General features: G+C 42.1%; 1 protein-coding gene across 1 annotated transcript in view; it reads left to right on the top strand.

Annotated features, from left to right (window-relative positions):
• The first annotated feature begins 10,242 nt into the window (after positions 1-10,242).
• LOC311139170 (phosphatase and actin regulator 4B-like) overlaps positions 10,243-26,077 on the top strand; it is a 62,322-nt gene continuing 46,487 nt past the window's right edge. Inside the window, exon 1 of the mRNA XM_084174062.1 lies at positions 10,243-10,317. The gene's annotated coding sequence lies outside the window, so the exon portion shown is untranslated. The remainder of the gene's footprint in view (positions 10,318-26,077) is intronic.

Here is a 26,077-nt window from a genome sequence, read left to right as displayed (position 1 = left end):
TGAAAGGCCCCAGAGTCTGCAACACCACTAAGCAAGGGCCACCACCAAGCAGGCGGCACCATGAAGACCAAGGAGCTCTCCAAACAGGTCAGGGACAAAGTTGTGGGGAAGTACAGATCAGGGTTGGGTTATATAAAAAAATATCCTAAACTTTGAACATCCCACGGAGCACCATTAAATTATTAAAAAATTGAAAGAATTTGGCACCACAACAAACCTGCCAAGAGAGGGCCGCCCACCAAAACTCACAGACCAGGCAAGGAAGGCATTAATCAGAAAGGCAACAAAGAGACCAAAGATAACCCTGAAGGACCTGCATAGCTCCACAGCGGAGATTGGAGTATCTGGCCATAGGACCACTTTAAGCCGTACACTCCACAGAGCTGGGCTTTACAGAAAAGTGGCCAGAAAAAAGCCATTGCTTAAAGAAAAAAATAAGCAAACACGTTTGGCATGTTGGAGACTCCCCAAACATATGGAAGAAGGTAATCTGGTCAGACGAGACTAAAATTGAGCTTTTTGGCCGTCAAGGAAAACGCTATGTCTGGCGCAAACCCAACACCTCTCATCACCCCGAGAACACCATCCCCACAGTGAAGCATGGTGGTGGCAGCATCATGCTGTGGGGATGTTATTCATCAGCAGGGACTGGGAAACTGGTCAGAATTGAAGGAATGATGGATGGCGCTAAATACAGGGAAATTCTTGAGGGAAACCTGTTTCAGTCTTCCAGAGATTTGAGACTGGGACGGAGGTTCACCTTCCAGCAGGACAATGACCCTAAGCATACAGCTAAAGCAACACTTGAGTGGTTTAAGTGGAAACATTTAAATGTCTTGGAATGGCCTAGTCAAAGCCCAGACCTCAATCCAATTGAGAATCTGCGGTATGACTTAAAGATTGCTGTACACCAGCAGAACCCATCCAACTTGAAGGAGCTAGAGCAGTTTTTCCTTGAAGAATGGGAAGAAATCCCAGTGGCTAAATGTGCCAAGCTTATAGAGACATACCCCAAGAGACTTGCAGCTGTAATTGCTGCAAAAGGTGGCTCTACAAAGTATTGACTTAGTTTTTTTGTCTTATTTCTTGTTTGTTTCACAATAGAAAATATTTTGCATCTTCAAAGTGGTAGGCATGTTGTGTACATCAAATGATACAAACCCCCGAAAAATCAATTTTAATTCCAGGTTGTAAGGCAACAAAATAGGAAAAATGCCAAGGGGGGTGAATACTTTCACAAGCCACTGTACTTACCAACCAACTTACCAACTTTCACACAGCCAATGTCTGCAAGAAAACACATCTTTATACAAATTAAAATCATTATTATTACAACATGATTAAAGTTATTTACAATAACATGCAATTTACAACAAGATGTAATGTCGTAAAATACCTACCGCCTTGAGGTGGGGAGTGGGCCAAGCAGTGACAACAAGGGTGGGGAAAACAACAGACAAAACAGATTATGGACGACGGACACCATTTATTTTTAAAATGTTTATTTCACCTTAAGCCAGTTGAGAACAAGTTCTCATTTACAACTGCGACCTGGCCAAGATAAAGCAAAGCAGCGCGATAAAAACAACACAGAGTTACATATGGGGTAAAACAAAACATAAAGTAAAAAATACAACAGAAAATATATATACAGTGTGTGCGAATGTAGTAAATTATGGAGGTAAGGCAGTAAATAGGCCATAGTGCAAAATAGTTAAAATTTCATATTAACACTGGAATGATAGATGTGCAAAAGATGATGTGCAAATAGAGATACTGGGGTGCAAATTAGCAAAATAAATAACAATATGGGGAAAAGGTAGTTGGGTAGGCTAATTTCAGAATGGCTGTGTACAGGTGCAGTGATCCGTAAGCTGCTCTGACAACTGATGCCTAAAGTTAGTGAGGGAGATAAGTCTCCAGCTTCAGAGATTTTTGCAGTTCGTTCCAGTCATTGGCAGCAGAGAACTGGAAGGAATGGCGGCCAAAGGAGGTGTTGGCTTTGGGGATGACCAGTGAGATATACCTGCTGGAGCGCAGACTAGGGGTGGGTGTTGCTATGGTGACCAGTGAGCTAAGATAAGACAGGGATTTGCCTAGCAGTGATTTATAGATGACCTGGAGCAAGTGGGTTTGGCGACGAATATGTAGTGAGGGCCAGCCAACAAGAGCGTACAGGTCACAATGGTGGGTAGTATATGAGGCTTTGGTGACAAAACGGATGGCACTGTGAAAGACTACATCCAATTTGCTGAGTAGAGTGTTGGAGGCTATTTTGTAAAGGACATCGCCGAAGTCAAGGATCGGTAGGATAGTCCGTTTTACGAGGGCATGTTTGGCAGCATGAGTGAAGGAGGCTTTGTTACGAAATAGGAAGCCGATTCTAGATCTAACTTTTGATTGGAGATGCTTAATGTGAGTCTGGAAGGAGAGTTTACAGTCTAACCAGACACCTAGGTATTTGTAGTTGTCCACATACTCTAGGTCAGACCCGCCGAGAGTAGTGATTCTAGTCGGGTGGGCGGGTTTAAGCAGCGTTCGGTTGAAAGCATGCATTTTGTTTTATTAGTGTTTAAGAGCAGTTGGAGGCTACGGAAGGAGTGTTGTATGGCGTTGAAGCTCGTTTGGAGGTTTGTTAACACAGTGTCCAATGAAGGGCCAGATGTATACAAAATGGTGTCATCCGCATAGAGGTGGATCCGAGCATTACCAGCAGCAAGAGCGACATCATTGATATACACAGAGAATAGAGTTGGCCCGAGAATTGAACCCTGTGGCACCCCCATAGAGACTGCCAGAGGTCCAGACAACAGGCCCTCCGATTTGACACATTGAACTCTATCTGAGAAGTAGTTGGTGAACCAGGCGAGGCAGTCATTTGAGAAACCAAGGCTATTTAGTCTGCCAATAAGAATGCGGTGGTTGACAGAGTTGAAAGCCTTGGCCAGGTCGATGAAGACGGCTGTGCAGCACTGTCTTTTATCAATTGCGGTTATAATATCATTTAGGACCTTGAGCGTGGCTGAGGTGCACCCATGACCAGCTCGGAAACCTGATTGCATAGCGGAGAAGGTACGGTGGGATTCAAAATGGTTGGTGATCTGTTTGTTAACTTGGCTTTCAAATACTTTCGAAAGGCAGGGCAGGATGGATATAGGTCTGTAACAGTTTGGATCTAGAGTGTCACCCCCTTTGAAGAGGGGGATGACCGCGGCAGCTTTCCAATCTCTGGGGATCTCAGACATTACGCAAGAGAGGTTGAACAGGCTAGTAATAGGGGTTGCGACAATTTCGGCGGCTAATTTTAGAAAGAAAGGGTCCAGATTGTCTAGCTCAGCTGATTTGTAGGGGTCCAGATTTTTCAGCTCTTTCAGAACATCAGCTGTCTGAATTTGTGTAAAGGAGAAGCGGGGGGGGGGGGGGGGGGCATGGGCAAGCTGCAGCGGAGTGTGCAGAGCTGGTGGCCGGGGTAGTGGTAGCCAGGTGGAAAGCATGGCCAGCCGTAGCAAAATGCTTGTTGAAATTCTCGATTATTGTAGATTTATCGGTGGTGACAGTGTTTCCTAGCGTCAGTGCAGTGGGCAGTTGGGAGGAGGTGCTCTTATTCTCCATTGACTTTAAAGTGTCCCAAAACTTTTTGGAGTTAGTGCTACAGGATGCAAATTTCTTTTTGAAAAAGCTAGCCTTTGCTTTCCTAACTGATTGTGTATATTGGTTCCTGACTTCCCTGAAAAGTTGCATATCGTGGGGGCTGTTCGACACTAATGCAGTACGCCACAGGATGTTTTTGTGCTGGTCAAGGGCAGTCAAGTCTGAGGAGAACCAGGGGCTATATCTGTTCTTAGTTCTGAAGTTTTTGAATGGGGCATGCTTATTTAAGATTGAGAGGAAAGCACTTTTAAAGAACAACCAGGCATTCTCTACTGACAGAATGAGGTCAATATCCATCCAGGATACCCAGGCCAGGTCAATTAGAAAGGCCTGCTCGCTAAAGTGTTTTAGGGAGCGTTTTACAGGGGTGGTCGTTTGACCACGGACCCATTACGGACGCAGGCAATAAGGCAGTGATCGCTGAGATCCTGGTTGAAGACAGCGGAGGTGTATTTAGAGGGTAAATTTGTCAGGATGATATCTATGAGGGTGCACAAGTTTGCAGATTTTGGGTTGTACCTGGTAGGTTCGTTGATCATTTGTGTGATATTGAGGGCATCTAGTTTAGATTGTAGGTTGGCCAGGGTGTTAAGCATATCCCAGTTTAGGTCACCAAGCAGTACGAACTCTGAGGATAGATGAGGGGCAATCATTTCACATATGGTGTCCAGGGCACAGCTCGGGGCTGAGGGGGTCTGTAGCAAGCGGCAACAGTGAGAGACTTATTTCTGGAAAGGTGGATTTTTAGAAGTAGAAGCTCAAACTGTTTGGGCACAGACCTGGATAGTACGATAGAGCTTTGCAGGCTATCTCTACAGTAGATTGCAACCCCACCCCCTTTGGCAGTTCTATCGAGATGGAAAATGTTGTAGTTGGGGATGGACATTTCTGAATTGTTGGTGGGCTTCCTAAGCCAGGATTCAGACACTGCTAGAACATCGGGGTTGGTGGAGTGTGCTAATGCAGTGAATAACTCAAACTTAGGGAGGAGGCTTCGGATGTTAACGTGCAAGAAACCAAGGCTTTTACGGTTACAGAAATCAACAAATGATAACGCCTGGGGAGTAGGAGTGATACTGGGGGCTACAGGGCCTGGGTTAACCTCTACATCACCAGAGGAATAGAGGAGGAGTAGAATAAGGATACGGCTAAAGGCTTTAAGAACTGGTCTTCTAGTGCGTTGGGTACAGAGAAAAAAAGGGGCAGATTTCCGGCCTTTGTAGAATAGATTCAAGGCATTATATACAGACAAGGATATGGAAGGATATGAGTACAATGGAGGTAAACCTAAGCGTTAGGTAACGATAAAAGAGATAGCATCACTGGAGGCACCGATTGAGTCGGTCTCCGCGTGTATGGGGGGTGGGACAAAGGAGCTGTCTAAGGCAGGTTGAGCTGGGCTGGGGGCTCTACAGGGAAATAGTACTATAAGAAATAACCGAAACAGCAATAAGCAAGGCATATTGACATGGGAGAGAGGCATAAAGCAATCACAGGTGTTATTCGAGAGAGCTAAGACAACAGCTGTTAATGGCGACAAAGTTTGGGCTGAGGCTGAACATAAACAGGATGCGGTACCGTATAAAGGAACAGTCCAGCAGGCATCAACTGTATAGCTGAGTTATCATAAGGTCCGGTGAACAGCAATAGGAGAGTTCGGAGGTAGTTCGGGGGCTGCTACAGCACTGGCGAGCAAGAGGCCCGGCTTGAGTGTGCTAGCGGGCTGGGGCTAGCAGATGGATCTTCGTGGTCGACGTCGTAACGGGAAGCCTGTTGAAACCACATCAGACGACGGCAAACCAGTCGTGTTGGATTGGCGGGGCTCCGTGTCAACACTAGGAGGTCCCGTCCGGTTGACAGAGAGGTAGATAGCCGGGAGATGGGCCTGGCTTGAGGCTAGCTCAAGGCTAACTGGTGCTTGCTAAGGGGCAATGGTAATTAGCCAACGACAACAGCCATTTGGTTGCAGCTAGCTGGTTGCAATGGTCCGGCGCTAGGGTCCAGTGATTCCGGTAGAAAATCCGATATGCTCTGGGTCAATAGCACGCTGTGCAGACTGGCCGACAAATTGTCCAGGCTAGAGCTAGAGCTGGCTGGTGGGTAGTGCAGGCCACGGACAATGGTGAAGACGCTAACGGTGGCTAATAGCAAGTAGCCATTCAGTTGCAGCTAGACTAGTTTCAGCTTAAGGTTCTTGATAAAAGTTATAAATAAATAATAGAATCCTTTCCACGTTGGGTGAGGCGGGTTGCAGGAAAATATATTTAGTTAAAGAATGAAAAGTAAAATTGAGAAATATATAAAAATAAAAAAAACTGGCTATTTACACAAGGACACAGAAAAAAAACACGACCGCACTGCTACGCCATCTTGGATCAATGGACAGACAAATTCACGGACATTGACGACATGAGACAAACAAGACACATGAAAATGCTTGCAGCATCTCCTGCACCGACATAGCTGGTTGGTTGCTGCAGCACCCCTGATACATCACAACAACAACAAATATTAATATTTAAAATAAATGTCCATCAAATTAGTGCACTAGGGCTTTATTACGCCTGTATGAGCAGAGAAAGATACTCCTCAGCAGAGCGGGGAGAAAAATACCCCATGGATTTCTGATGGTATCGTGCCATGGAGGGTTCCTTACCTCTGCAGAGAGTAAGACTGTTTCCAATATCAAACAATCTGTGCCCCCTTTCTGCTGCAGGACGGCCGGCAACATGTAAATGACCAACTTTAATTTTTTATTTTTTATTTTATTTAACCTTTATTTTAGAAGGGAAAACACATTGAGACCTAGGTCTATTTTACAAATGTGCCTAGTCTATACAACATAAATATACACATTATACCCAAACATATACACATTAAAATACAAAAATACAGTCATGGGAAGCACAAATAAAACGTCACAAATCACCCAGAATAAAAGTTACATTCCTCCACAAATAAGTCCCCAATCAATACTTTAAGTTGCCAGAATGGCACCAGAACATCAAGATGAAATGTATTTTGAATTTTGTTCCAGCAATACGGTGCATTGGAACTAAAAGCAGATTTACCTAGCTCTGTGGAGACCCTAGATGGCTAAGTGTTGAAAGATGGTTGTACAATAAATCCTTCCAGTGATCTAATAAAAGGTAACTACTTAACGTTACCCTGAATTGTGATATTCTCTGCCCCCCTAGGAATGTTGGCCTCTTGTCGAGATCAGTGGTGTCTTCATGGTACTTCACCTGGTTGGAAAGCTAAATAAAACAGTCTGGCTTGCTAGCTAGCTGACTAGGCAGGCTGAGGTAAATAAGTAGCTAGCAATGTCAATCTAAAATCAACCTAAAAAGAGCTTAAATTATTTATTCCTATTTAGCAATATTTTCTTATATAAAGACAAATATATGGTAAAGAAAGAGTGTTCTCTTTTCGGTCTTCTGAAGCAGTAGTCCTTGGAGAGCGATTCTGAGGTAATAGATTAGCGCGGACCAAGCAAGCGCTTAGGAGGTGAAATAGAACTAGAACTAGAACTAGAACTTCTCGCATCCTCCATCCGCTGCGACTGCTACAGGGTAAAATAGAGGCAAGCGACCAGCATAGCAACGGACGCTTTGGTTAATTACGTAGGCCGGTGAGTTCTAGCAACAGCCCTATAAGGGGAGGGGGGACACACACTTTTTGGCAGATGGACACTATATGGCATGACAGGCCCCCTGGAGATCACGCCCTGCGTGCCAGGTCGGTATTCAGACATGATTACTACAAGTTTACAGTAGATAGATGGCTAGACTAACTTACCTATCAAAAAATTGTTTGCTGACATGGCTAATTGAGTGACTGTGAGTGACTGACATAACAAGAGAAAAACTGCTGATGCACAACCACATTTTGAAATGGCACCTTCTAAATATAAACAGTAAGTTGAGACTTCGTCTGAGTTCCTAAAAAAATAGTAAAAATTGTTTTTGGGTCGGGGGCCCCCTAGCGGCCGGGGGCCCTAAGCGACCGCTTATGTCGCTTATGCCTGGAGCCAGCCCTGGTTGTCCTGCTATCCAGCTGCAGCCAGTGATCAAATCCTCTGCAGCTGGCCTGGTCCCCAAACATTCCTGCCTAGATTGTTGCCTAATCAATTCTACCCCCTGCATACTATTATTGGTGCAAGTATGTAGGAGGACCACCGGAATAAATAATGTCTCCTAACATGCAAAGGCAACCTGATACAGCACTAGAAAACCTGAAAGAACCCATCACAACAGATATCTGTCGCTGGCCTTCACTATGTACTATGTACACCAGGGAACCAGATCATGTTTCGTTATGTTGGACAAAACATCTGGCTGCAGTGTTCCATCAACACCTCAGACAGACAGAGTTCTTAAGAAATAACTCCTGAGTGGCGCAGTGGTCTAAGGCACTGCATCGCAGTGCTAACTGTGCCACTAGAGATCCTGGTTCGAATCCAGGCTCTGTCGCAGCCGGCCGCGACCGGGAGACTCATGGGCGGCGCACAATTGGCCCAGCGTCGTCCAGTTGATAGAGCATGACGTTTGCAACGCCAGGGTTGTGGGTTCGATTCCCACAGGGGGCCAGTATAAAAAATATATATATATGTATTCACTAACTGTAAGTCGCTCTGGATAAGAGCGTCTGCTAAATGACAAAAAAAAAAAATAGTGAGTCTAACTCTACCTTAATGTTGTTGTTGTTGTTGTTAGGCAGAGAGAGGCATGGCAATGTTATCAGAGCAAAGGGCACATGCTCATATCTAAGGAGGTGTAATACTGCCCAATGCCTGATTACTTTATAATGTCTCAATCTAAGAACAACCATCAAGCTGAAATCAGATTTATAGACTTAAAAACGCTTCTTCCTTGATGAAGTTACATGGAAAAGTTGTTGACAGGCAGCTCTGTACACATACATTATCATGCAATGATTTAGTCAAGTGCATAACGGGTTTCAAAATACTAGAATATGTATTCAAAAAAACTTCCTCCATTCAGTTCTAGCTGTGGAGAACCTATTAGAGAGTACCAACGGAGTAGTGGATTCGATCAGATGTGCATGTTGTAAAGGTTAAAATAGTAGTTTTCAGTAGTCATCATTGCATTCCTTTGTCCTACAAAAATCTATAATTTATTTTTAACCAAGGAAAAACATGCTCTCTTATGATCTGTTTTCAATTTAGTGCCCTCACGTAAACCTTCCAGTAAGAAACATGGCATTTAGGCAAATAATATATTTGTGATTATGGAAACTGATGAGTTCTGTTTTACCAAATGTTATTCCCCGTAAATCTGTTATGGTCAATAAAAACACTATCTTATTTGTAATGTTCTGCCACAGCTTCCAGCTGATCCATCCCTTTGTTTCATACTCCGTTAGTCCTTCCTGCCTTCCCTTCACATCACAACCCACTGGCACAAGATCATTCCTAGAGCATAACTATAATGTCAAGAAAATAAGCAGCATGTTCAGGAGTCAGTAAACTATTTACTACCATTCAGCCACTAGATGAGGCTGTGTGTCCAATGTAAATTGAAGCTGGAGCTTGCAGAGTTTACAGGCTTTAGCTATACTGTAGCCTACTTGATCTGATTCAATGTACCTTCAATCTAAAAATTATCTTCAATATGATAAACTGACTTAATATATATTTGTTCTATTCATGGCAACAATTAGGCTATTACAGTTGATATGACACGTTCTGTATAATTGTTACATATGAAACAAGAATAAAATTGTTCGACATAAAGTAAGACTTATGCCTACACCTGCACACTCTTAGAAAAAGGGTTCAAAGCAGGTTCTGCAGTTGTCCCTGTAGGACAACCCTTTTTTGGTTCAAGGTAGAACACGTTTAGTTCCAGGTAGCACTCACCAAACAAACACTTCATATTGGTGAAAAGGTTCTACCTGATACCAAAAAGGGCTCTACCCAGCCCAAAAAGGGTTCTACCCAGCCCAAAAAGGGTTCTACCTGGATCCAAAAAAAGGGTTATCCTACAGGGGCAGCCATAGAACATGTTATGGTTCTACTTAGTCCCTTTTTTCCCCATAAGAGTGCAGTACATCAAGAGCTTTGTCTTTTGCTAAAAAACGAGTTCAAGCTTGACTCATCAAAAGCTCTTAAAACACATTTAGCTTTAGAGTTGTCCATGCTCCATTTGTGCTCAAGTTGCTCTGAAAGCTTATGAGACCAGTTACCAGCATATCATTATGGTCTTTTGTGATAATAAAAATAAAAATGTTGAATTAAACATAGCTGACATTGTAACAAAGAAGACTGTCTTGTAACAGTCAGCTGTAGTGCGTTATTTCATTTAGGAACCTCATAATGATTTTAGATTACGAAAACAGTTGTAACAGTGCGCTTGGACCGTTTTCCTTACAATGCATGCTGGGTATTGAAGTATTTTTTATCCGAGGGGGATTCGATTTGCGACTACCACCCATAGTAGGCCATTGAGATGCTCTGGCTGCAGTTGTACACAAGAACTACTACTACCGAAATGCCCTCCAGGTTGTTTCCGGTCATTCCGTTAAAAAAAGTTTCGACTGGGAAAAAGTGTTTGGTGAGGAAATGGCTGAGTAGCCTAGCTATATTAAATCGACTGTAACCGATTTCCAAACAAGAGGAGGGCAATTCATGAGTCAGGAGAGAAGGTATGTGAGGTCTGAAGTAACATGGTAGAGTTAAGAATTCCCTGCAAAACACAATGTAAATCGCTCTGGATTAGAGCGTCTGCTAAATGATGTAAATGTAAAAATGTAAATGTTTTAACTTGGCAATCACTAAGAGACAATTCCATTGCCATTGAAAATATAGATTTATAATAACTTTCTTCCAAATGTCATTTTTTTGTGAGTTTAAGTACATATTTATTTTGTTTTTACCGCATAAATCAGTGATGGTGTATTGTCCACATTGATCTCCATTGATGCTCTGTTGGCGTTCAAGCACAATGGATGCGCGTGATGATGCTCTCTAGATGTAATCAGTGGGATGGAGCGGTGATGTTACACTGGGTAGCAATTAGCAAGCCTCTTTTTCCTACAAAGAGGTGAGCTACAGGCTGCTGTTTGTGGTTTTTCGATATGTGGTGGCTATTCTTCATCCCCGTGGGTTGATTACAACGGCGTAGTCTATTCAATTCGATTTTTTTTTGCAAGAATATGATAGGCTACAGCTGACGAAATAGCCAGTTGCTAATTAGGCTAACCAGTACTTGTAGGCTACTTAATGAGTTTGAAAACAGCCGCTATAGTTATCTATGCGGTCCATCATTTGCTAGATTTGTCCACTGTTCAGCCATTAGCAACAGTTAGAAATGTTGCTGCGGCTTTCTTTGATATATACAATAGGCTAAACTGAGTCTACGAATAGGCTATGCCTTTGATTGAACACCCATTTGATGGGTTACCTGTTCCGTTATTCGCGGGAGTTGTATTGCCTAATGTGCTCTGCACTGTTGCCTTTACATGTTGCACTGTAGCAAACCGCTAATCATTCATCCATTAAAACCAACAGTGTTGACGTTGCTACAATGTTGCATTGTAACAATTACACCCAACCGCAACAATGTGTACGGTTACATGCACACAATAATGCGATTATTGTGGATAGTCAGGTTTAATGTAATATAGTTCGATTAAAACGTTTACATGCTTTGCAATAACGATTTTCCTAATCATGTTTACATGGACACATCTGAAATCAGTCTACCTGATGGCACTGATAAATGCAGAAAATTGCTCATCTAAACCTGATGGCACTTTAATAAATGCAGAAAATCGCCAATCGAAATAAACGATCTACCACAGCGAACATGTTATTTTTGGCAAGCATATTTGATTCTGAGTTCTGACATATAAAGTTTGTATGTGAAAACTACTTCTAAAACGCATACATTCAGTTGCTCCGAACTCACTTCACTCGTGCTAAATGCTAGCACATGCGCAGATCAAATACACCACTGGAACGCCAATTAAGGTGTTTACATTACCTAATAATTGGAAAGATTGCTCAGAGATCCAGGTGTTTTAATCGGCGTATGCTTACTTCTATTTTGAATTTACGCACATTAAGATAAGCAGAGTAGGGTGTTTACATGACTATTGTATAATCTGCCTACTGCCATAATCAGTTTAATATCGTATCATTAGGCTACTGTGCTTGTAAATGTACTGCATGTTGCATTCCCCTCCGCCATCCGTAAGCGATGTAAATACCACGCGTACATTCAAATACAAGCTCTACTGGCGCGATAGCCTAGTACTCATAAGCATACACACCGTTCTCCATTTTCAGTGTCGACGTTGTTTTCAAGGGATACACAAGCGAAACGTCTTATATTATTATGATGATGATTATAATTTTTTTTAACGTTTGTAGCCAAAATATGCGTCCAAACAGAGCAAGATAAACTAATGGGTTGTTGTCGATTTGGTTTTGCGAATGGTAAGTTACCATCTAGAGACGAATATTAAGCGTTCCTGTGACCTCAAGTTAGCTTTGCATTGACTTGTTTATGCATGATTTATGTCTCTGTGCTATAGCGAATATGGAGACATGATAGCCTAATATGGATACTACTCGCTCCTGCAGCATCATGGCTCAGCTGTAGGATAGCTTATGCTAGCCAGCAGATCCGAACCGCTTGCTTACGCCTCGATCACACCGACAGTGTGATTGTGCAAAATGGTATGCAGCATCATCTGGATATGTGTGCAACAAAAGTTCAACATTCACCCTCTGCTACCATTTATGTCAAGCTGTCTACACATACAGTTTGGTGCATGTGAACTACAATTCCGAGGCGGTGTTTTAACGTTTAGAAAAGTGACTCATCACTTTCAAACCCTTATCTTTAATATCAGCGAGAAAAATCTTTCTAATAAAAAATATACACTTACTGTAGTAGCAGTTTTGCACAGATCCACAAGCTGAGTGTGCCTCCAGTTGACGAACTACACTTCCTCCCCAGTTATGCTTACACACAGGTGTTCGGAGCACGCAAGATAAATAATTACCACTATGTCTTCTGTCTTTCTTCCGTAAACAAGCTATGTAACATGGCAATATAGCCATGTAGGAACCCTAACCCTATAAAGGTGTGTAGTAATTTTATTTGTCACATGCGCCGAATACAACTGGTGGCCAATAAAAAAAATAAATAAAATAAATAAAATAGTAACACAAGGAATAAAAAAGATGTGATACACAGTGTATGTTTGCAGGGTGTTAAACTCAAATCATTTCTATAACAGAACTATAATATAAATGCAACATGCAACAATTTCAAAGATTTTACTGAGTTACAGTTCATATAAGGAAATCAGTCAATTTAAATAAGTTCATTAGGCCCTAATCTATGGATTTCACATGACTGGGAATACACATATGCATCTGTTGGTCACAGATACCTTAAAAGAAAAGGTAGGGGCGTGGATTGTGCAGTGTGACACATCTCCCTTGCGTAGAGTTGCTCAAGCTGTTGATTGTTGCCTGTGGAATGTTGTCCCACTCATCTTCAATGGCTGTGCGAAGTTGCTGGATATTGGCGGGAATTGGAATGCGCTGTCGTACAGGTCGATCCAGAGCATCCCAAACATGCTCAATGGGTGACATGTCTGGTGAGTATGCAGGCCATGGAAGAACTGGGACCTTTTCAGCTTCCATGAATTGTGTACAGATCCTTGCGACATGGGGCCATGCGTTATCATGCTGAAACATAAGGTGCTGAGGGCGGATGAATGGCACGACATTGGGCCTCGGATCTTGTCACGGTATCTCTGTGCATTCAAATTTCCATCGATAAAATGTAATTATGTTCGTTGGCCGTAGTCTATGCCTGCCCATACCATTATGACGCCGAACTGCAGTCAGGTCAAGATCTTGGTGAGGACAACGAGCATGCACATGACAGTTTATGCAGAAATTATTCGATTGTGCAAACCCACAGTTTCATCAGCTGTCTGGGTGGCTGGTCTAAGACGATCCTGCAGAAGCCGGACGTGGAGGTCCTGGGCTGGCATGGTTACACGTGGTCTGCGGTTGTGAGGCTGGTTGGACGTACTGCTAAATTCTCTAAAACAACGTTGGCGGTGGCTCATGGTAGAGAAATTAACATTTAATTATTTGGCAACAGCTCTGGTGGGCATTCCTGCCGTCAGCAATTGCACACTCCCTCTAAATTTGAGACATCTGTGGCATTGTGTTGTGGCACTACTGCACATTTTAGTGGCCTTTTATTGTCCCCAGCACAAGGTGCACCTGTGTAATGATCATGCTGTTTAATCAACCTCTTGATATGCCACACCGTTCAGGTGAATGGATTGTCTTGGCAATGGATAAATGCTGACTAACAGGAATGTAAACAAATTTGTACACAACATTTGAGAGAAATACGCTTTTTGTGCATATGGACCATTTCTGGGATCTTTTATTTCAGCTCATGAAACATGGGACCAACACTTTACATGTTGCGTTTATATTTTTGTTCAGTATATATCCCTCTTCAGTGCACATGATTGAATCCTTTTTCATATTTTCTACACCTATTACTAGGCTAGTAGTGGGGTTCGTTCCTATGTGTCTGTACTGTCTGTGTTGGCCACCTCCAATACCTGCCCCATAAACCTGTATCTCATTATCTGATGCTGACTCTTTGTGGCCTGAGAGGTCTTGAAGTTAATTTGCCTGTCGGAGAAAACGCTGTCTCAGTGCTCTTGCAGTTCTCGCCACATCCTATTGGAATGCACTGTAATGGGCCATTAAGAGCAGAGCAGGATGCTTAACCCATCAGCTGGGCATGATTCAATTAGACCAAAGAGGAGACAGGTCTCTGACAAGCCACTTCAATAGCTCTCAGCCAGGGTTTCCGTTAGGAAAGTGTTGCGCCAGACAACATGACCGGGAAGATTTTAATGTACCGGCCATTTGAGAAATGTACCTGACCCATATGCATTGGGTGCATAACCCATTAGGGCGTCCACACACGGTTTTCAGAATGACAGAAATCACATTTAGGTTATGGTAATGCATTTTAACAGAACATGCAACTCATGTAATGAAGCAGCCAATAAAACGTCCTTTTCAAAAATTGGCCACAATGCAATTAGCGGGAAAACACCATTCTAAACAGCGCACCTGATAGCGGATCCATGTGACGGAGATGAAAATCTATGTCAGACACTTAGAAAGAGGGGGAATCTAAAGATAGAACAACTAGGATGGGTTGCTAATATGACTAGGATTGTGCCTTTTGGCTTCTGGACAACAAAATAAAGTTGATATGAAAACCAATAGAACAGGAGAGAAATTACAGTGGTGGGTCCAATGGGGAAGTAAATGAAAATACATTTGCCAAAATTAGATAATTTCTCCTGTCTATACAGAAATATATAAAATCATTCAAAATACTTCACCAGAAAGCATGACTTAGCCAGAGGAATTGAGGATCATTAGGTTTTTGAAATATTTTGCTGTGGATTGTTTTAAAGTAGAAGCTCGTAGGCCTATGCCTATTTGGGAAGCCCACAATTTGGGCAGCGTGAGTGGCAATAGGCATAGCTGATTATTGAATTGCGGCTGTCATTGAAAAGCATCTAAAATATGTGTGAAGATAATGTGCCTTGATTATCATTTAAAATGTTGAGACAAGAAGAAGGGGAGGGGTGTGTCTCTCCAGAATGGCTTATCTGTATCCTGCCAATTCTTGCGCATTCATTGTGTGAATTGTTTGCCCTTTTGATTCCCCATTACATATGTCACCAGTAGTAAATGTACCGTTAATCCCCGTCATTTGGTTGCATTAATTTGGTTGTCACTCTATAGCTAAGGAGGAAGAGAAATGGAAGACCCCTTCCCTTTTTCCACATTTTGTTACATTACAGCCTTATTTAAAAATGGATTAAATCATTGTTTTCCCTCATCAATTTACACACAATACCCCTTAATGACAAAGCAAAAACAGGTTTTTAGAAATGTTTGCAAATTTATAGATAACAGAAGTACCTTATTTACATAAGTATTCAGACCCTTTGCTATGAGACTCGAAAATGAGCTCAGGTGCATCCTGTTTCCGTTGATCATCCTTGAGATGCTTCTACAACTTGATTGGAGTCCACCTGTGGTAAATTGAATTGATTGGACATGATTTGGAAAGGCACACACCTGTCTATACAAGGTCCCACAGTTGACAGTGCATGTCAGAGCAAAAACCAAGCCATGAGGTCTAAGGAATTGTCAGTAGAACTCCGAGACAGGATTGTGGCGAGGTACAGATCTGGGGAAGGGTACCAAAAAAATTCTGCAGCATTGAATGTTCCGAAGAACACAGTGGCCTCCATCATTCTTAAATGGAAGAAGTTTGGAACCACCAAGACTCTTCCTAGAGCTGGCCGCCCGGCCAAACCGAGCAATCGGGGGAGAAGGGCCTTGGTCAGGGAGGTGACCAAGAACCCAATGGTCACTCTGACAGAGCTCCAGATTTCCTCTGTGGAGATGGGAGAATCTTCCAGAAGGACAACCATCTCTGCAGCACTCCACCAATCAGGCCTTTATGGTAGAGTGGCCAGATGGAAGCCACTCCTCAGTAAAAGGCACATGACAACCCGCTTGGAGTTGCCAAAAGGCAACTAAATGACTCTCAGACCATGAGCAACATGATGAATCCAAGATTGAACTCTTTGGCCTGAATGCCAAGCGTCACATCTGGAGGAAACCTGGCACCATCCCTACGGTGAAGTATGGTGGTAGCAGCATCATGATGTGGGGATGTTTTTCACCGGCAGGGACTGGGAGACAGGATTGAGGGAAAGATTAACGGAGCAAAGTACAGCGAGATCCTTGATTAAAACCTGCTCGAGAGCGCTCAGGACCTCAGACTGGGGCAAAGGTTTACCTTCCAACAGGACAACGACCCTAAGCACACAGCCAAGACAATGCAGGAGTGGCTTCGGGACAAGTCTCTGAATATCCTTTAGTGTCCCAGCCAGAGTCTGGTCTTGAACCCGATCGAACATCTCTGGAGAGACCTGAAAATAGCTGTACAGCGACACTCCCCATCCAACCTGACAAAGCTTGAGAGGATCTGCAGAGAAGAATGGGAGAAACTCCCCAAATACAGGTGTGCCAAGCTTGTAGCTTCATACCCAAGAAGAGTCGAGGCTGTAATTGCTGCCAAAGGTGCTTCAACAAAGTACTGAGTAAAGGGTCTGAATACTTTCAGTTTTTTATGTTTAATACATTTCCAAAAATGTCCAAAAACCTATTTCTGCTTTGTTATTATGGGGTGTCATGTGTAGATTGATTAGGGGAAAAAATAATTGAATAATTTTTAGAATAAGTGTGTCATGTAGAAAAAGTAAAGGGGTCTGAATAATTTCCGAAGGCACTCTTTAATCATGGCTTAAGCAACGAGGGTTTTTTATTCTTATTGGTAATGAGATTAACTAATATCAATGCGACTATAGAAGATCCTCACAGGAGATGCTGGAAAACACTTGGTTTGTTATTTTTGATTAAAACAATAACGCTATTCATAAATACGAATACAGAACTTGTTTTTGCGTGGATTCCACGACACGGTTAGCATTTAACACCTAGGACCGCTATTTCTTGTCCCGGAATCACGCTTAAGAGACAGGTTGAAGCCTGCTTGACAGAGACGCTAAGCTGCTAGCCATCAAGCTAACGAAGTTGGTACCAGATTAGTTTTGCAATGGAGCCATCTTTGTCTGGAGAACTAAATGAACGGTTCCAGCGCTGTAGGAGCTGTATCTATTACGCTTTGATTCGGGCAATTGTTTACTTGCCGAGGATTATAGGCTTGAGGTGGCTTCCTTGATCACGCCGGTCGTCAGCCTACGTAAGAAACTGGGGAAAACGCAGAGTGGAATGTTTACATTTTCTACGCCGGTGGCTGGACGGCGTTCGCGCTTGTTGGATGCATCTCCGCCTTGTCGTTTGTCATTATCCGACTGGCCGGTGTTGCCCGGAGCTCCCCCATATGATAGCGCCGTCGAAGGAGCACAGCATGAGGAGAAAGGCAATCAACGATGGTCGCATGTCACGAGCCGTGGAAGCCGAAGACAGCGACCTCCCGCAAAGCAGTCTACACTCCCAACGAGAGGCCCGGAGCGGATACAAACAACGAATAGTTTCGCCATCCTGGAGCCTGATCTTCCAGCACCTTTGTCGCTGGGGGTGCCTGTGTCTGCGGCCGCAGTGCCTACTACTACGATTTCGAATGTCAGCAATCTTCCGTCCCTGCTCGGGATCGAGCGGGGCTTCTCCATCTGTCGGGGAGTCCTGCATCCTGTGAAGCGTGGGAGTCGGCAAATTTCCTCATCCTTCTCGCCAGTCGTGATTTTGAGCATCTCCATGGCAAGAAATGTGACCGTTCCTGGTGCAAAAACAATGTCCTATCCTGGAGCTCGAGTAAATTACATTACTAAGCTGCTCCCGAAAGTACTACGTCAGGACATGGAAATCGATTCTATCGTAGTCCATGTGGGTTTTAATGACATTATGAAGGGCAGCTCTGAACTGTTGAAACTGGATTTTAAAGAGCTGATTGACACTCTGCTAGACACTAACAAAAAACCCATCATATCTGGCCCTGTGCCCTCTCTGAATCATGGCATTGAATGCTTTAGCAGGATTCTTGCTCTTCACAACTGGCTACGTGATTATTGCAGCTCAATGTGAGTAACTTTTTGTTGACAATTTCGATACCTTTTGGAAACAAAACACGTTTTATAAGGAGGATGGGATCCACCCAAATCATTTGGGTTCCTGGATCCTTTCACAGCATTATAAGGCTGCGTTGAGACAATAACTTAGCAATGACCCAAGCCCAACTCCCTACCATTGTGACTAAGAGTTATCAAAATGCTTCAGAAAATGTACATTACATCAGGGGCGTCGGTAGTCACAATATAAGTAACCTAATTTATGTCCCTCTAACTGCCCTGAATCCTACAGCTATTGTGTGCTGTAATCATGTGCCTAAGAACCAGATTTATACTGTTAGCACTGAGCCGGTGTGCCCGAGGAGGCAATCCACTGTGTGCAGCTCACCCTGCACTAACAAAAAGTACATGAGCACATCTACTGCTGCTAAGCTTCCCAGTAAAGCAATAAAAACAATTAAGCATCCCAGAAGAAAAGTGCTCAAAATAGCCCACGTTAACATAGAGTTGAAGTCGGAAGTTTACATACACTTAGGTTGGAGTCATAAAAACCGCCATAAAAAAGCCAGACTACGGTTTGCAACTGCACATGGGGACAAAGATCATACTTTTTGGGGAAATGTCCTCTGGTCTGATGAAACAAAAATAGAACTGTTTGGCCATAATGACCATCGTTATGTTTGGAGGAAAAAGGGGGGCCTTGCAAGCCGAAGAACACCATCCCAACCGTGAAGCACGGGGGTGGCAGCATCATGCTGTGGGGGTGCTTTGCTGCAGGAGGGACTGGTGCACTTCACAAAATAGATGGCATCATGAGGAAGGAAAATTATGTGGATATATTGAAGCAACATCTCAAGACATCAGTCAGGAAGTTAAAGCTTGGTCGCAAATGGGTCTTCCAAATGGACAATGACCCCAAGCATACTTCCAAAATTGTGGCAAAATGGCTTAAGGACAACAAAGTCAAGGTATTGGAGTGGCCATCAAAAAGCCCTGACCTCAATCCTATAGAAAATGTGTGGGCAGAACTGAAAAAGCGTGTGCGAGCAAGGAGGCCTACAAACCTGACTCAGTTACACCAGCTCTGTCAGGAGGAATGGGCCAAAATTTACCCAATTTATTGTGGGAAGCTTGTGGAAGGCTACCCGACTCATTTGACCCAAGTTAAACAATTTAAAGGCAATGCTACCAAATACTAATTGAGTGTATGTAAACTTCTGACCCACTGGGAATGTGATGAAAGAAATAAAAGCTGAAATAATAAATAATTCTCTCTACTATTATTCTGACATTTCACATTCTTAAAATAAAGTGGTGATCCTAACTGACCTAAGACAGGGAATTTTAATAGGATTAAATGTCAGAAATTGTGAAAAACTGAGTTTAAATGTATTTGGCTAAGGTGTATGTAAACTTCCGACTTCAACTGTATGTAGCTTAAGAAACAAGGTTCATTAAATAAATAATTTGCTAGTAACAGATGACTTTTATATTCTGGCTATCTCTGAAACTCACTTAGATAATACCTTTTGATACAGTAATAGCAATACAAGGTTATAACATTTACAGAAAAGATAGAAATGCCAATGGTGGAGGTGTTGCTGTTTACAGTGAGGGAAAAAAGTGTTTGATCCCCTGCTGATTTTGTACGTTTGCCCACTGACAAAGAAATGATCAGTCCATAATTTTAATGGTAGGTTTATTTGAACAGTGAGAGACAGAATAACAACAAAAAAATCCAGAAAAACACATGTCAAAAATTTTATAAATTGATTTGCATTTAAATGAGGGAAATAAGTATTTGACCCCTCTCAATCAGAAAGATTTCTGGCTCCCAGGTGTCTTTTATACAGGTAACGAGCTGAGATTAGGAGCACAAGATTGTAGACCTACACAAGCAGCTTGGTGAGAAGGTGACAACAGTTGGTGCGATTATTCGCAAATGGAAGAAACACAAAATACCTGCAATCTCCCTCGGCCTGGGGCTTCATGCAAGATCTCACCTCGTGGAGTTGCAATGATCATGAGAACGGTGAGGAATCAGCCCAGAACTACACGGGAGGATCTTGTCAATGATCTCAAGGCAGCTGGGACCATAGTCACCAAGAAAACAATTGGTAACACGCTATGCCATGAAGGACTGAAATCCTGCAGCGCCCGCAAGGTCCCCCTGCTCAAGAAAGCACATATACATACCCGTCTGATGTTTGCCAATGAACATCTGAATGATTCAGAGGAGAACTGGGTGAAAGTGTTGTGGTTAGATGAGACCAAAATAGAGCTCTTTGGCATCAACTCAACTCGCCATGTTTGGAGGAGGAGGAATGCTGCCTATGACCCCAAGAACACCATCCCCACCATCAAACATGGAGGTGGAAACATTATGCTTTGGGGGTGTTTTTCTGCTAAGGGGACAGGACAACTTCACCGCATCAAAGGTATCGTCAAACCTTGGGTGAGAACCTCCTTCCCTCAGCCAGGGCATTGAAAATGGGTCGTGGATGGGTATTCCAGCATGACAATGACCCAAAACACACAGCCAAGGCAACAAAGGAGTGGCTCAAGAAGAAGCACATTAAGGTCCTGGAGTGGCCTAGCCAGTCTCCAGACCTTAATCCCATATAAAATCTGTGGAGGGATCGAGTTGCCAAACATCAGCCTCGAAACCTTAATGACTTGGAGAAGATGTGCAAAGAGGAGTGGGACAAAATCCCTCCAGAGATGTGTGTAAACCTGGTGGCCAACTACAAGAAACGTCTGACCTCTGTGATTGCCAACAAGGGTTTTGCCACCAAGTACTAAGTAATGTTTTGCAGAGGGGTCAAATACTTATTTCCCTCATTAAAATGCAAATCAATTTATAACATTTTTGACATGCGTTTTTTCTGGATTTTTGTTGTTGTTATTCTGTCTCTCACTGTTCAAATAAACCTACCATTAAAATTATAGACTGATCATTTATTTGTCAGTGAGCAAACGTACAAAATCAGCAGGGGATCAAATACTTTTTTCCCTCACTGTATATTCAGAACCACATTCCTGTGAAGATTAGAGAGGATCTCATGTTAAATACTGTTGAAGTAATATGGCTACAGGTTCATCTGCCTCACCTAATGCGAATTTTGGTGGGAAGCTTCTATAGACCACCAAGTGCTAACAGTCAATATCTGGATAACATGTGGAATGCTTGATTAATGTATGTGATATCAATAGACAGGTATACTTTCTGGGTTATTTTAAATATTGACTGGCTTTCATCAGGCTGCCAAATCAAGAGAAAGCTTAAAACTGTAACCAGTGCCTGTAACCTGGTTCAGGTTATCAGTCTTCCTACCAGGGTGGTTACAAACAGTACAGGAATTAAATCATCAACATGTATTGATCATATCTTTACTAATGCTGCAGAGATTTGTTTGAAAGCAGTATCCAAATCCATTGGATGTAGTGATAACAATAGAGTAGCCATATCTAGGAAAACCAAAAGTTCCAAAGGCTGGGCCTAATATTGTGTATAAGAGGTCATACAATACGTTTTATAGTGATTCCTATGTTGTTGATGTAAAGAATATATGTTGGTCCATGGTGTGTAATAAGGAGCAAACAGACACTGCACTTGACACATTTATGAAATTGCTTATTCCAGTTACTAATAAGCATGCACCCATTAAGAAAATGATTGTAAAAACTGTATGGTTGAGAGGGATGAGGCAAAAGGAATGGCAAATAAGTCTGGCTGTACAACCTATTGGCAAACGTATTGCAAATTGAGAAATCATGTGACTAAACTGAATAAAACAACTCTATGAAACAAGGATAAATTACAAAGAATGATAGTAAAAAGCTTTGGAGCACCTTAAATTACATTTTGGGAAAAAAGGCAAACTCAGCTCCATCATTCATTGAATCAGATGGCTCATTCATCACAAAACCAACTGATATTGCCAACTACATTTAATATTTTTTTCATTGACAAGATTAGCAAACTTAGGCATGACATGCCAGTAACAATTGGTGACACTACACATCCAAATATATCTGACCAAATTATGAAAGACAAGCATTGTAATTTTGAATTCCATAAAGTGAGTGTGGAAGAGGTGAAAAAAGTATTGTTGTCTATTAACAATGACAAGCCACCGGGGTCTGACAACTTGGATGGAAAATTGCTGAGGATAATAGCGGACGATATTGCCACTCCTATTTGCCATATTTTCAATTTAAGCCTACTAGAATGTGTGTGCCCCCAGGCTTGGAGGGAAGCAAAAGTAATTCCGCTACCTAAGAATTGTAAAGCCCCCTTTACTGGCTCAAATAGCCGACCAATTAGCCTGTTACCAACCCTTAGTAAACTATTGGAAAAAATGGTGTTTGACCAGGTACAATGCTATTTTACTGTAAACTAATTGACAACAAACTTTCAGCATGCTTATAGAAAAGGACATTCAACAAGCACCTACACAAATGACTGATGATTGGCTGAGAGAAATTGATGATAAAAAGATTGGTGGGGCTGTTTTGTTAGACTTCAGTGTGGCTTTTGACGTTATCGATCATAGTCTGCTGCTGGAAAACCGTATGTGTTATGGCTTTACACCCCCTGCTATAATGTGGATAAAGAGTTTCTTGTCTAACAGAACACAGAGGGTGTTCTTTAATGGAAGCCTCTCAAACATAATCCAGGTAGAATCAGGAATTCCCCAGGGCAGCTGTCTAGGCCCCTTGCTTTTTTCCATCGTTACTAACGACATGCCACTGGCTTTGAGTAAAGCCAGTGTGTCTATGTATTCGGATGACTCAACACTATACATGTCGGCTACTACAGCAACTGAAATAACTGCAACACTTAACAAAGAGCTGCAGTTAGTTTCGGAATGGATGTCAAGGAATAAGTTAGTCCTGAATATTTCCAAAATTAAAGCATTGTATTTGGGTCAAATCATTCACTAAACCCTAAACCTCAACTACATCTCATAATGAATAATGTGGAAATTGAGCAAGTTGAGGTGACTAAACTGCTTGGAGTAACCCTGGATTGTAGGCTGTCATGGTCAAAGCATATTGATCCAACAGTAGCTAAGTATGTCCATAATTAAGCGCTGCTCTGCCTTCTTAACAACACTATCAGCAAGGCAGGTCCTACAGGCCCTAGTTTTTTCGCACCTAGACTACTGCTCAGTGGTGTGGTCAGTTGCCACAAAGAGGGACTTAGGAAAATTGCAGTTGGCTCAGAACAGGGCAGCACGGCTGGCCCCTAAAAGTACATGGAGAGCTAACATTAATGACATGCATGTCAATCTCTCATGGCTCAGAGTGGAAGAGAGTTTGACTTCATCACTGCTTGTTTTTGTAAGAGGTGTCGACAAGCTGAATGTACAGAGCTGTCTGTTTTGGAATACTGGCACACAGCTCTGACACCCATGCATACACCACAAGACATGCCACCAGAGGTCTCTTCACAGTCCCCAAGTCTAGAACAGACTATGGGAGGCGCACAGTACTACATAGAGCCATGACTACATGGAACTATATTCCACATCAGGTAACTGATGCAAGCAGAATAATCAGATTTTAAAAAATAGGTAAAAATACACCTTGTGGAACAATGGGGACTGTGAAGAGACACACAAGGGTATAGACACATGCATACGCACACATTGTGATATTGTTATATGGTGGTATTAATCATTTTGTATTGTAGATGGGTAGTGGTGTAATAGTGTCATGATGTACTGTTTTATATTTTGTTTTATATGTAATGTAAATGCTTTAATATGTTTGGACCCCAGGAAGAGTAGCTGCTGCCTTGGAGGATTGTAACAAATAAATGATAATGGTTGGAGATTTTAATACAGTGATAGATTCAGCAATCGATCGAACTGGGAGCCGCATGTCAAATTGTCACCCACAAGCTCATTCAGCAATCAGGGAGATGATATCCTCTCTGGATCTAGTAGATATCTGGAGATTTAAAAATCCCCAGTCAATAAAATATACTTGGTGAAGAAGGGAACAGGCGAGCCAAATAGTTTCTTTTTTAAATGTCCTCTTCACTCACTTCTACGGTATCAAACTGTTATTACAAAACGTTTACGTTCAAACCACTCTGTTATTGCAATCCAACTTGTTAGTGAGGAATTCCCAAGAGGTCCAGGGTTTTGCAAATTTAACCAATCCTTACTGGAGGATGTGCATTTTATTAATAACACCAAACAATTCATAATTTAATTATTTAACCACAATACAGACTCAGCTGATCCACATATTGTATGGGATGCCATCAAATGCACTTTCAGGGGACGTGATAAAACATGCTTCTTGGAGAAAGCTTTTAACAGAGAAAATTATTACTCTAAACCAACAAATAGACAATTCTTCTAAAGATTTAAATTACAACATTACAATTACTCAATGGAAAACAAAGAGCTAGAGAGACTTCATCAACAGGTGGTTGGTGGTATCATCTATAGATCTTAAGCCACATGGATGGAACATGGTGAAAAATACTCCAAATATTTCATGCATTTACAGCAGAGAAATTTTGCATGAAAAAATATCAACTCATTTTAGAGAATTTTGTGATCTCCCAACAAATTATTTGAAACAGTTGTTCACTTTAGAGGAAGCCAGCCCTACAATCTCACAAGCATTCTCAGAGAAAAGCATTTCGCTACACCCGCAATAACATCTGCTAAATATGCGTATGTGAACAATACAATTTTATTTTATTTAGATTCCCCCAAAAAAATATCGAATAGCCCCCACCTGAAACTTACAGATGAGCAGCAGCTTTTAGGTGAAGGTTTGATCACGGAGGAGGAATTACGTCATGCCATTGAGTCATTCAAAATGATAAAGTCCCCACGTTTAGATGGAATTCCAATTGAGGTATGTAAAACGTTCTTCACAGAAATTTAAGAAACCCTTACTATCCTGTTTGAACTATTCTTTCGATGCTGGAAGCCAATCCGGCACCCAACAGGAGGGAGTTATATCCTTATTATTAAAGCAAGATGCAAACGGTCAATATAAAGACCCAATTAATCTTTAAAAATTGGAGAGCCATCACGTTACTTGGTTGTGATGCCCATATACTGTCAATGTATTTCCTTGAGAGTTAGAAAAGTCATACAAGATACCACCATGATCAAACTGGTTTCTTGGCAGGGAGATTCATCGGAGACAGTATCAGAAGGCTTCTTGAAATTATTGATTATTATGATAAGGCAAATTAACTGGGCCTTATATTTATTGCAGATTTTGAAAAGGCATTTGATAAGTTCAGATGGGACTTCTTATGTGAATGTCTGAAATACTTTAACTTTGGCGAGTCCCTCATAAAATGGGTGAAGGTATTACGACCAGGACTCTGTGAGCAAAATCCTAAATAATGGATACATCTCTGATAGTTTAAAACTATCAAGAACAGTGAGACAGGGTTGTTCTCTCTCGCCTTATTTATTTATTTTTAATTGGAATTGGAATTCTAGCTATTAAGGTGAGAAATAATATAGAGATAGAAGGATTAGACATGTATGGTTTTATAACCAAGATTTCTACCTATGCAAATGATATCCCCTTCCATCTCTGTCCTCGAGCTGTCTCAATAAGTGCCCTCACCAAAGATTTAGATGATTTTGCCAATCTATCTGGTCTGAGACTCAAACTTTGTATTACCATGTAGTGTACCAATTACATGGACAGATGGGCCGGTAAATGGTCTTGGAAT

Source organism: Coregonus lavaretus (assembly GCF_964263955.1).
Source record: "Coregonus lavaretus genome assembly, chromosome: 13".
In the NCBI taxonomy this organism is placed as follows: Eukaryota; Metazoa; Chordata; class Actinopteri; order Salmoniformes; family Salmonidae; genus Coregonus; species Coregonus lavaretus.
This window is presented reverse-complemented; position numbering and strand designations above follow the sequence as displayed.